Raw genomic sequence first — 12,055 nt, 5'->3', positions numbered from 1 at the left:
CTCTTGCAAAATAATGCTAGCAGTCAGTGTTACTAGTACACGAGCCTTGCTGCAAAAGTGGTATAAGAAGTCTCATTAAATTTTAGGAAGACCTTATTTAAATGCGTGTTCCCAGAACTTCACGGTCTGTCCTCTTCTAAATCTGAACTGGGATGACTCGCGCTGGGTTTGTACTACCAGTTGCTCTCTCACAGAGCGCCTGGGATCCGCAATGGGAGTGAGGGGGCACGTGTAATGCTCTGTGCACAGCCTGGCCCCTGGATTGGAAATCTTTGGCCTGTCTCCCTTAACGGTTGTCATTCAATTTGCCTTAAAAAAAAAGAGCAGATGGAGCAATGGAAAATAAACATGCCTCCCATTTTTCAAAACTTGATGTTTTTTAACTAAACCCTATATTATTCATATGCTGTATATTTTATTACTGTTAGTTTCAAAGCTGTTGGAAATCACAGATCAGTTCCTCAACCACAATGTCTTTATTATGCATACATAAATCATGCATGGAAGGGCCCTGACAGTTGACGATGTAAACTTTCAGGAAGCAAAGCCCCTAAGCCATGTAAAAAATGTATGTCACAGGCAAAGAGGTATGTCATCTCTATTTCCTTTTTATGGATATTCTTGTCTTGTCATTATCGAGGAAGATTTTTTTTTTCCCTTTATTTCCTATTTAAATGTAGTTAGCGCAGAGGTAATTTTCAATGGTATTTCAATGAGACAAATGGAGTACACTTCCCCACATCTGCCTGCATCTTCAAGGATGAGCATGTTGTAATTATAGTGTTCCAGTTTCATTAACAGCTCTGCTGTACCCAATATGGTTCATAAGTATTCTGGTGAAATGCAGGACAAAGTTCATTGAATTGTCAGGAGCGTCTGGGTGATACAGGACTCATGTAAATTACATTAGAATTGGGTTGTTTTGAAGCCAGAGGTTGGTTGCAAGAGTTGGTCAGAAATTTTTTTAGTAGAAAAAGCTAAAAGCCAAGGATTCCTCGTTGTTCTACAGCTGAAAATGAGAGAAAAATGCTCAAAAGTGGAAATACTCAGCTAAGAATGGCAAAAAAATGAAAGCAGTTGAATTTGCAGTTGACATCTTCGGTTTCTCAATCAAAGGTGTTTTTCTTTTCATTTGCTTGATTCTTTGTTTGGGGGAACAGTTCAGTGAATTTGCCTCTTTAAGAAAAAACATTTTTAATTTTTGAAAGGTTTTGGTTAGTCATAAGTAGCAAATTGTAGCAGATAAAAACTGACGTAAATCTTTTGGTCAGAAAGTAAAGAATAACGATCCAAACAGGAAAGCGGAGAAAGCGTGCCTAACAGAGCACTGGACAACGAATGCTTGTCTGTACACGGTGGGTTAAGGGACAACTCTGTGACAGAACAAAAAATAATTGACTCCGTCCTGCTACAAACATGCATACACTGAGCTTTCAAAAGCAGGGCACTGCAAACAAACCTGTGAGCCCACATTTCATCACCTGAAGGGCAGTGAGCATCTAACAGCTACCCACCCTTCTTGCTATATTTACTGACATGAAGTCAGACATGAAAATCAGCCTAGCTGTTGTCCTGCATGTTGTCACCGCCTGGTGAAAAGGTACGTCCTAACTGACTGTGAAAAAAAATGCACTTTTTCCTCAAGAAACACATCTGCTTTGAGCTGATCTTCTTGCGCATCCTCCTCTGTTCACATCCATCTTCCAGATTTACTGCTGTGTGATGCCTCCCATTTATTGAGCAACTAAGACTAATTTACTCTAGCTGCAGGATAAGACAGGCACGTATATACACATCAAGAGGGGAAAAAAGTTCATCCTTCCTCCTTCGTTCTCTCTCAGCTGCTTGTGACATTGCTGATATCTCCTCCATGGTTCCTCCTCATTGCTCCGGCACCCAGTGGTCATGGTGGGGGCTTCATCAGAGCAAACATCAGCTGAGCTAAATAGCTCTTGTTAGGCTACAATTCATCTCATTTCAGGCCTTTACTTCTGTTGAAGTCCCTCTTTCTCTGCAGTAGCTCAGCTCTAGACACTTTTACTCGGAGAAATCCCACCTACCGTGTCCCAGCTCATTGGGAAATCCTCTTTTTGCTGGGCACAACTTGGGATGTCACTAAAAAGAACCAAGAGCAGCAAGCAAACACGATACTGTCTGCTTCCTGAGAGAAACACACACAGAAAGGAACAGCAGATATATAATTCTGTCTGTGAAGGAAATTCAGAACCAGCTGAGATGTTTGTTACTGCTTTATCCTCTTGCCTATGCAAATTAGTGGGGTTCAGAGCTAAACATAAATGCATTAAAAGGAAACCTGAAAGTGGGATCTGTTTCATACGCTAGTTCTGCTCTCTTCCTTTGGAAAGACACCTGCGGATACATTTTCATTAATAATTTCACCCTATCTCTTCTCTGATGTAAATTTACAAGCAAGAAGCAGGAAAAATGCCAAATCAAATGTTGCAGGCTGACTGGTAAGATAATTAGCATATGATGCATAAGAAAGAAGAATCCCAAGAAGCAAAGCTAGAAGTACGTGTATCTATTTGTGACAGTATTTGGGGGAAGTTTTAATTCACTGAGGATCAGCTGTGTTTGCATTTTGCTCTTTCCTTCTCTCACTTAGTGAATCTCTCCTAGGAATGCCCTTTTTCCATGAGCTTTCTAACTGATGAAGTAGCTGCAGGAAAGAAGAAAGAAAAGCAACTTAAAAATAGATAAGCTGCTTATCTCTTTAGCTGACTTGAATTTGCTGCTGTGTGGAGGAGGTTGCTATCAAAAACAGAAGTTTAGAAGTTTGTAATGCTGAAAAAGTTTCTAGATGTGCATCGCCAGTACATAACTCATGCTGCATGTTATTCTGTAAGTTGCTTATAAATCACTGCTAGAGATAAGATTAATCCAGGTACATTGAATTTTGTTTTTCAAAAGTTATTCATGGTCTTTAGCCTGAGAAAACAGGGCTTCTGTGATCATGCTTTGTGTCTGTCCACCCATCTGTCAGTCTCTTTCAATAACCTGTAAACCCACTGATCAACTTTGACAGAAAGGTAGAGGTCTCAAAGATATTAAATTCCAGTGTTTTTCATGAAAATCAGTAGATTTTCCGTTCAGTTTTAGCTGCCATCTGGCCTTTATGTATGAGACTACTGGTCACTAATCAGCGTATGCATTTCTAAGAACCGCAAGTGCTGCTTCTTGCTAATTGAGACTCAGAGGAAGGGTCAGAGAGTGTCCATGAGGACAGGAACTGGGGATGTACATGGGGATTGCATGCCCTCGGCAGCACCTGGGGGACAGAAACAGCTCAGAAGGCTGAGGTCATCCCAATGGGGTGGAAGGACAACAGGACACAAATCCAGAAGAAACTGCACTTTTCTAATTCTTCAGTTCATCCAGCAACTCCTTTTTTCTGAGGCATTTGATTCAAGACCTGTGAATATTAAAGGAAAAATTCCCATTGACTTCTGGGAGGAATTTCTGGGCTCTGATCAGGGCTGGGGAAAGATTTATGAAAACAGCAACCATTCATAAAATAAGAATTCTGAGAGATGCTCAGTGCTGGCATTGAGATTTGGTTTATTGTACAAATAGATGGTTATTTGAAAAAGAGGGCCATCTTTGGTCTTCAATAGGAAGCAAAATACTGTATTTGGAGCAGACAAGATAGATACCAGTTTACTGTCACAGCCAAACTTAAATAGCAATTATTGCACTTTAATGATCCTTATTTTAAATAGGGTCTTTGATTTGGTGTCTTTCTGTATTTTTCTATGGTTTTAAAAAAGAAAATCTGTTTTAGAAGACAAAAGACCACTTACTGTGATTTGAATAAAGATGAGATCCAACACTAATCTATTGCCTTCCAAGAGTGACTATACTGTTTGTATGAACAGTAACACAATATCTGCCTAAATCTTCCACTTCTGCTTGGCCATTCTCAGTGGTTTTTTTCTTGTAAAACTCCAATTTCTTCTACCCTTGACAGCAGATCCAGCTCCTCTCATACGCTGCTGGAACTGAGCTGAACCCACCTTGCTCCTTCTGACCATGAATCTTGAATTCTTTCCTATACCACTTTACAGACTAGTGGTTACAGCAGTTTCCTGAGAGGCCAGAAACAGGGATTTGACACCGTCGTGGAGGGAAAGGATTGGGTGTGGATATCCCCTTTGTGCGCGAGTGTTGTTATATGAATGAAAGGTCTCCCTTCTGGTGTTTTAAAAAATGGCAGAAGTCAAAAACCCCAGCCTTGGAGGTAATCTAAGAAAACCCATTGGCTCATGATTCTCAGGGGAGAAAACCAAAGTCATTGTTGATTTCTGGAAATTTATTGGGAGTGAGAAAAAACTTCAGGCATCTGGAAAAATTAAGCACAAAAACCTGAGGTGCCCTTGAAATGTAACTGCCTGTGGGGCTAAATAACAGCTGAATCAGCATCATGATTTTGGATTTAGGCACTTAAAAATCATACTTGAAGCACCTCCAGCTTTTCCCAGGCTCTGGCCTTTCCGCTCCGTGACAGCAGAGGTAGCTACAGCCCATTTGGTGTGCACCAACCACCTGCACCAAGGCAGCACACAGGAGCTCCTGGGCTGCAAACCCTCCTGCTCCCGGGCTTGCTGCATATTACCTTCCTTGTGCAAAAGGTTTTTGAAGAGAGACAACCTCAGTTCCCACACAGCCTCCCAGATCTCATTCTGCTCCATAGCTGTCTTTCTCCTGGTTCTGGACTCTGTTTTTTATGCGGGAAGTGTTCATCGTTGTTCTGTGATTCATGGGTTTTAAGGTCAGAAAAGACCAATAAGTCATCTAAGTCTGACCTGTTGCACAATGCAGACCATACATTTCACCCAGTGATTCTTGCATCTAGCTCAAGAAATCAGGGCTATGACTCTGTGGTATATTTATTGCATGGAAAAGGTGTCAGGGTGGTAGTGTTGGCTATAGAAAATCTCTACTCAGCCACTCAGCAGGTACACCACTGTCGAGAAAGCTTTCTCCCAGCATTACCCCTGCCCTAGTTATCTCAGATAATAAGATTTGGTTGCTGTCAATTTGATATGTCTTTAAAAAGAAATAAGGTTTTGTCACCCCTCATTAATCATCTGAGTCATAAATTTCTCATCTAGTCTTTATTTTATTTTTACATTTTTGTGCCCTTTGTGTCATGCTGGAGGCTATTGTGTATGTAAAGTCAGGCTCTAACTAGTATCAGTATTGCTTCTTTCATGCCAACTTTACTCTGCTTCAAATTTCTTATATTGACATTTTGGAAATATTAGGGTACCTTAAAATATGATCCACCTTTTGAGACAGTTAATTTTTCAAGGTGCTCTCAGTCATGTGCTTTCCTCTTTCTACAGGGTAAATACTCCAGTTCTCTCCTAAAATATTTTCCTGTCTCTATGTTGAAATTTTGTCCTTAAAGAATCCTTGTTCTCACTGCTCAGTAGAGGGACTTGACATTGGGCGAGAGGAATGTTCCAAACCTGTCAGTACAGACTCAGTGATGTGCTATTTTGGTGATGCCCAGAGCTGGTACACCCCAGTGAGTTTATGTCTGCTTCACGTCGCTGTAACTAGCACATCTCAGAAGATGCAGCCTGGAACAATGCAGGTAACTCTTTGCATGACTGCACTGCAAATGAGCTGTAATTGCAGCTCCTGTGAATGCATCCCCCCCTCCCCTTCAAATTAGCTCTGCAGTAGCAGAGCAGACAGTGAGCTCGGCCTTTGCCCAAAATGCTGGGTGAACCCCTAAGCAGTTGATTCATGTGGAGTCAGCCAATCTGTGGTGGTAGCAATGTTTTCAACATCATGCCAATCCCATTATTCTCACACAAGGTACCATCCCACTTTTGCCCACCGTACAGACTTATCTTTTGAACCAGTGAGGGCTCCCTGTTTATTTTTTAACAGTACCTGTACAGTTCAAAGCATAGCCCTTGGATTTGAGGAAGCAGCTGTTTTGCTACTGTCAGCTAGAGAAGACCTTTGCTGCTCCTTCAGAAAGGTCTCCTGCTTGTGGTTGATGTTTTCCTAGTCTATGCAAGTCATTTGTGACTTAGAAAAGATAACCAAAACGTGCAAATGGAAACCTACAGGTCTCAAAAGTACCACCTTCATTAGACTTTCAGCCTACCCAGGATCCTGAAAGCAGAATCAGAAAACACAGTTAAACATTCCTATATCTTTTATATCAGGCAACAGGCACCCCAGTCCCATCTTTGTGCTTTCTGCAAGAACACATCTTTGTTTCCTCTGAATGCTCTGTGCTATTCCATAAATCCTGTGCCATGGGAAGCGTTGGCACTATGTAGCCCGAGAAGACCCTGCCCACTTCCATATATCTACTGGGAAGAGCGTTTCGAGGAGAGTTAATTTGTTGAAGTTTAGCCACTTGAGAAGCACTGCAAGGAAAACATCAAAAGCAACTGCTTCTTCCCCCCACCTTCCTTCCCCAGCCCAGCTGGCAAGTTTTGCAGGCAGCTGGGGGCCCGTAAGCCAGTTTTCACTTGGAAAACGCTTCAAGACAGGAACAATAAATGAAAGTGGACTGCGAAAGGAAGACATAAACTGCAGTCTCACCCTGAGCTGGATATTCTCCATGAGCTGGCTCCGCCCAGTCTGTGGCAATGATTCAAGCTCTGCACGCACACACAACTCCCAAGCTCAGCCCTTGCGTGGCCTGCATCTGAAGCACGCTTTTCCTGGGCTTCTCATTTAACTGCGGCCAGGCATATTGCAAAAGGAAGCAACAGAAATGCTGTGCTGGAGGTTCAGCTCACCCCCACCCCCACCACCCCTTCGCTCAGCTTCCCTGATGCTCTTTTTCCCCCCAAATCAAAACCCTCTCCGTGGACTTCTGCACTGCATCTCCAAGCATGGTCGGCACCTAATTGTCCCCGTGGCACCCTAACACTAACGAAGCAAGCCTTGGGCTGGCCACATGTACCTGCCCGTGGGACCACTCACGGGCTTTCTGGGGAGCTTTGCCCCGTACAGCAAACACCATACACCCATGTTACGAGCCAGCCAGCAGTGAGCATCCTCCTGCAAGGAGGAGCAGACGCCTGCAGGTGGGAAGCATTTTTTACAGCAAGTTCACGGTTCACCTGGCAGTTGGATATTTGCCAGCAAGCCACATTCCCCAAGACCCGTTGCTGTTCCTCTAGTCTTCTATGCCTATTTCCAGGGAGCATCCTATGCATTGGTGGTGGTGATGAGCCTGGTGATGCTCACAGGGTGGTGAGCAGAAACAGGGAGGGAGAGGAGGAAAGGGCAGACAAGCAGCAGGAGAGGAAAGAAGGGGAAAAAAAGGTCAAAAGAAAGCAGAACTGCCCTGTACACATAAATGAAACAGAAGGATACATGCATTGGAAAAAAAGAAGAGGTGGCAAATACTTTGAGGAGAAAACTGGAGGAAAAGAAACATTAAAAAAAAGAAAGACAAACACAGCTGGGTGGGGTTTTTTATAGTTTAATACCAAAAATGTGCAAACAAAGCAACATAAATGCTGCCTTGTTATTTGAGTACATAATGGCAGCAGCTGTTAGAAGGAGTCAGGTCCTCACCTGCAGCGAGCGCACACAGCCCCACCAGAGCAATATGGCCCGCACCCCCCCCGGAGCCAATTCAGTTACAAAACTGGTACATGATATACAAAGGATTATAAACTTGAGTAGGTGAGGTACTTTCCAAATCCGGGCTGACATTTCTGCCTAGTTGAGCACCAGTCAAAACAGCTCAAAAAAAAAAAAAAAAACAAACCCAAACCCAAACCTGACCCGAAAAAGCATTCTGGTGGAGGAAAGAGTTTGGTTGCACAGCTTGGATGGTTAGACCCCCTGTGTGTGACAAGTAGCTCCCTGCCTTTGTTCATGCTGGGCACAAAAATAAGGTGGTTTTGACTTTGGTGAAATGAGGGAAAAATGGTGTGGGGGGAGCGGGGAGGAGGGAAGGAGGCCCAGAGCTTTACATTTCCAGAAAAATTTTGTTAGTTATCATTTTTGGAGTGGAAAAAAGTGATCTGGGTTGGATACATAAGGATCTACTTGGATGTCTTAATTTTTTTGTAAATTAATTTAGACTCGGTGGTAAAAGTTTTTTTTCAGCACTAATAACACACACACACATGTGCATTAGTGGATTTCACTTATTTTTTTAAACAAGCTCCTCTTTCCTTACACCATCTGTCTCTTCTTGTACCCTTCAGAAATAGCTCAGCTGGGAAAATAGATGCAGCTTTTCATGTGAAATCAGAATTCTTTACATGAGATTTCATAGACTTTTATGGCTGAATTTTTCCATTTGGACTCTGAAACTGCCGTCTCTTGACATCACTATTGAAAACAAGCAAACTCTGCGTAGTTTTTAGATATTCTAGTGCAATGTATCAGTCCTCTCTTCAGCAACTTTTGACTTTTCAGTGCAAATCTGATGGCAATTATTGAAACGAATGCCTGAGAGAGCAGCGCAGAGCTACAGTTTCAGACTCCCAGCAAACTCAGGCAGACCTGGTTGAACTGATGACATCGCTTTGCTGTTTTGAAAATAATTTTTTTTCTGGACCAGGAGAGCTACAGGACTGAGACAGTACCAAATGAATAATGATTTGGGAAGTCATGTGGGGCTTTCTCTGTCACGTAATCAGGAAAACATCAGCTGCATCAGGCAATGTTAAATGAGGAGTAAAAGGCAGCCTGTCCTTAGACTCCCTTCCCCACAATAAACTCATTCTGAACTGTGGAAGAAAGAATTGCCCTTATTTTTTACACCAACCCAACTTTGAAGCCTGCAAAGATAAGCAGTATATAGCAAGTCAGCAGCACAATTCCAAATTTAAATTTGCACCCAGTTCAGGCACAATTTAGGACTGTGTTAGCTGTTGGTGACTACCACTAGCCCTGTCTCTCGGGCCTGATTTAATGGATATTGAACAGGGCTTGCTCTTACAAAATATACCATAGTTTTCTATGCTAAGTTATTACAGCTTTGTTGTAGGCAATGCCTCTCTAGCTTCAGTGGGTCTTTCTTGGCACAAGGAGGCATACGAACACTGCCAAAATATAGAACACCTCTGCCTTTTCTTAAAGTAAAAGCCAACGTATTTGGAGGACTGCCACTCATTTAACTAGACTCCCCAACTGCATCATTAATTGCAATTCATGGAATTCATTTATTGCTGAGAGATAGGGACAACAAGCTTTCAGAGTTGGTTTGTAGTACAGTATCTCTCCACAATCTGTAACTCTAAGCAAAAGCATCTGCAGAGAAGGATATAATAGTCCATCCTGTGTTTAACAGACAAATGAAAGCTTAAAGGGCTTAATTCTCAACAGTGCACAAGAACTGAAAAGGAAACTACAGTTTCTGGAGCATATCGAGGGTTTCAACCATTATTCCAGTATTTTAGTCTTGAAAGTTATTTTCCTGGGGGCGAGGGGATGAGCTCTAAGAGTGCTCTGACAGCTCTGCCGTGCTGGGGGAGGTACCCAGCAGACCTCCCCGGCTAAGCCTGGATAAACTTTGTGAGTAGGTAGATGGCAGATGCTGGCACTCGTGATTCAGTTGCTGGATCTCTTCCATCTGACTCAGTGTTGAACCAGTGCCCACACGTATGCCGCTGGAGAGGCCATCTCTCAGAAGAGCAGAAATCCCAGGCTACTAAGTTGTCAGAGTCATTAGAGGTTTCCTGGGCATTTTTTGCATCATCAGAGGAGTTTATAGGTGTCTGTGCAAACTAAAGCCTGGGTCAGTACGTGTGTTATTTGAACTGCATTGAGAGTTAACAGGATTATGATGGTTCCCAGTACAAGGCAGAGCGCTGAAGCCGGGACAAGAAACTCAGTTCTGATTGTACACAAAGGGTGCATAGCATGGAGGAGGAAAATCATTTTAGGTGTTTTTTCCAAGCTTTGTTACCCTCATCAGGAGTGAGTCCTGGCTCCGTGGTACACACTGTCCATAGGATTGCAAAGTGCAGCCCATAGCACACACCAACCTCTGCTCCCTACACACATTTATTCCTGGTTTGCTTCAAACCAGTCTTCTGGGAGCAGAGTAACTTATTTTCACTGCAGACAGTCAAGGGTTGGGGGGTGGGGGGGGGGGGGGAGAATCAAAGCAACCTAAACCTTTAGGAAAGGGTATTCAGACTGATTTTCCAGCCCCACCATGGGTTTTAAGCCTTGCCACAATTCGGATTCCGAGTCCTGAGTTTTCAAACCTGCTGAATAGCCGAAGGCAACTAGTTTGGGGGAGATTCATTAGCAAAATGCTGGTAAAATCCCATGCCACTGTCTCAGCTTCCCCATTTCAAGGTTATTTCTTTTTTAGCTGCTCTCGGCAGTTAGCAGTGTTTTTATTGCTAGGGTCATGTAGTAAGTACAGAGGCATGGAATGATTGCCATGCTACATGGCAGCTTGGCCATGCATTAAAGCTGGTTGTTAATCAAGCTCCTAACAAGACGGTTAGCTCTGTTCTCTCCCATAGGCCAAACATCCATCGAATGAAGGCGGTGTCAAATGAAGTGTCTCAAGTGTCAAGTCTCCGATTTCGGCTGTCATATTTATGAGTTGTATTCAAAAAGACAGGACTCGAGTGTGGTTTGGTTAAAATTTACCTGGGATCTGTTTTTCTGTGAAGCTGATGCTCAAGATGCAGGAAAAAAGTGAGCTTTAAATGGCTGCTCCTCCCTGAAATATCATTTCATTTTTCCCCAAAATCTATCTCCACAGATTTTAGGGAAAACCTCACCTGATAGGAATGTCTATGACTTCACCATGATTTCAGATGAGTGGTCCCCCCCTGCAACCAGAACACAAAGAAAGACCCAAAGGGATATTTTGCCTTTGAGCACACACGGAAAAGGGGTCCTATGATCACCTGAGCCAGGAGAGTCAAGACCCCAGCTAAGGCCCTAATGCAGTCTCCCCATTTAACTGAAATTTCAGATGCATTTAAAATAGGTTTGATGGCTCAAGCTTAGCTATGGCCTAATGTGACTGGATGACCCCCAGACCCAAGCAAGCTCCTGCCCTGAAAACCTGCACTTCTTTGAACCAAACCACGTTTCAGGTCTGGGGCTGCTCATTAAAGGGAGCTTCAGTCTGTCTGTATCCATCAGCATAAACCCATCATGAGACTCTCCATGGAATTTTCTCCCCTGGGAGTACAATTCTTTCTCTCTCTTTTATTCTCCTTTTCATTCATCTTCCTTTCCTCCATTCTGTGGATATCACTTGGGCTGGACAAAGAATTAATGCTTCAGTTTGGCTGGAAAAGCAGAAAACACAAAATAAAAGTAACAGCTATAAACAAAATAAAGCCGCTCACTTTTTCTCAGCAAAACAGAGAAATCCCCCAAAGAGGCTATTTCAGCCAGACTCTGTTTTCAGATGGTTCTACCAGAAGCCCAGAGAACAAAAGGCCAAACTCACAAAACAGCATCAACATCTGTTCCTGGTCCCCTTCCTCCCAGCAGCCCGCTCAGGAGTGGTCTGAGTGTTGTGATCTTCTTTCCCCAGGGATCTTCAGGCATTTACCTGGAGACATCTTATTTCAGATCTGTTCTGTCTAAGTGACAGGAGAGAGAGGAGTGAAAAGCTTTCACCCTTTCAGGACAGGCTCCTCACCACCAACTATTCAGCATGCAGGGGGATGAGCGTTCAAGTAAGGCAAGGCTGAGGTTAAATGTACTGCCGTCCTTATTAAATGTCCCCAGAAAGAGACCTTCTGGGGTAACTAGAGCATGCACTTCCTCTGTCCTTGACAGAAACCAGCTGAAATTAGGTGAAACTGGTGAAAAGGTATTTCAGCAACAGAGAAAGATCACATTACTCAGTGGATGTTGTAGTCCCCTTTTAGGTTCAAGACTCTACAATCATATCACTAACTTCTTTATATCTTTTTGAAAACCTCCTCACTTTCTCCTTCTATCACTCTCTTTTTTTATGAACAAAAAATTTTCTTCAGAGATACATTTGGAGGTGGTGACATCTGATTGCAATAGAAAATAACAATTCATACCCAAAGAGACAAAAAAACAT

This window comes from Pygoscelis adeliae, unplaced genomic scaffold (assembly GCF_000699105.1).
Source record: "Pygoscelis adeliae isolate BGI_AS28 unplaced genomic scaffold, ASM69910v1 Scaffold182, whole genome shotgun sequence".
NCBI lineage: Eukaryota > Metazoa > Chordata > Aves > Sphenisciformes > Spheniscidae > Pygoscelis > Pygoscelis adeliae.
This window is presented reverse-complemented; position numbering follows the sequence as displayed.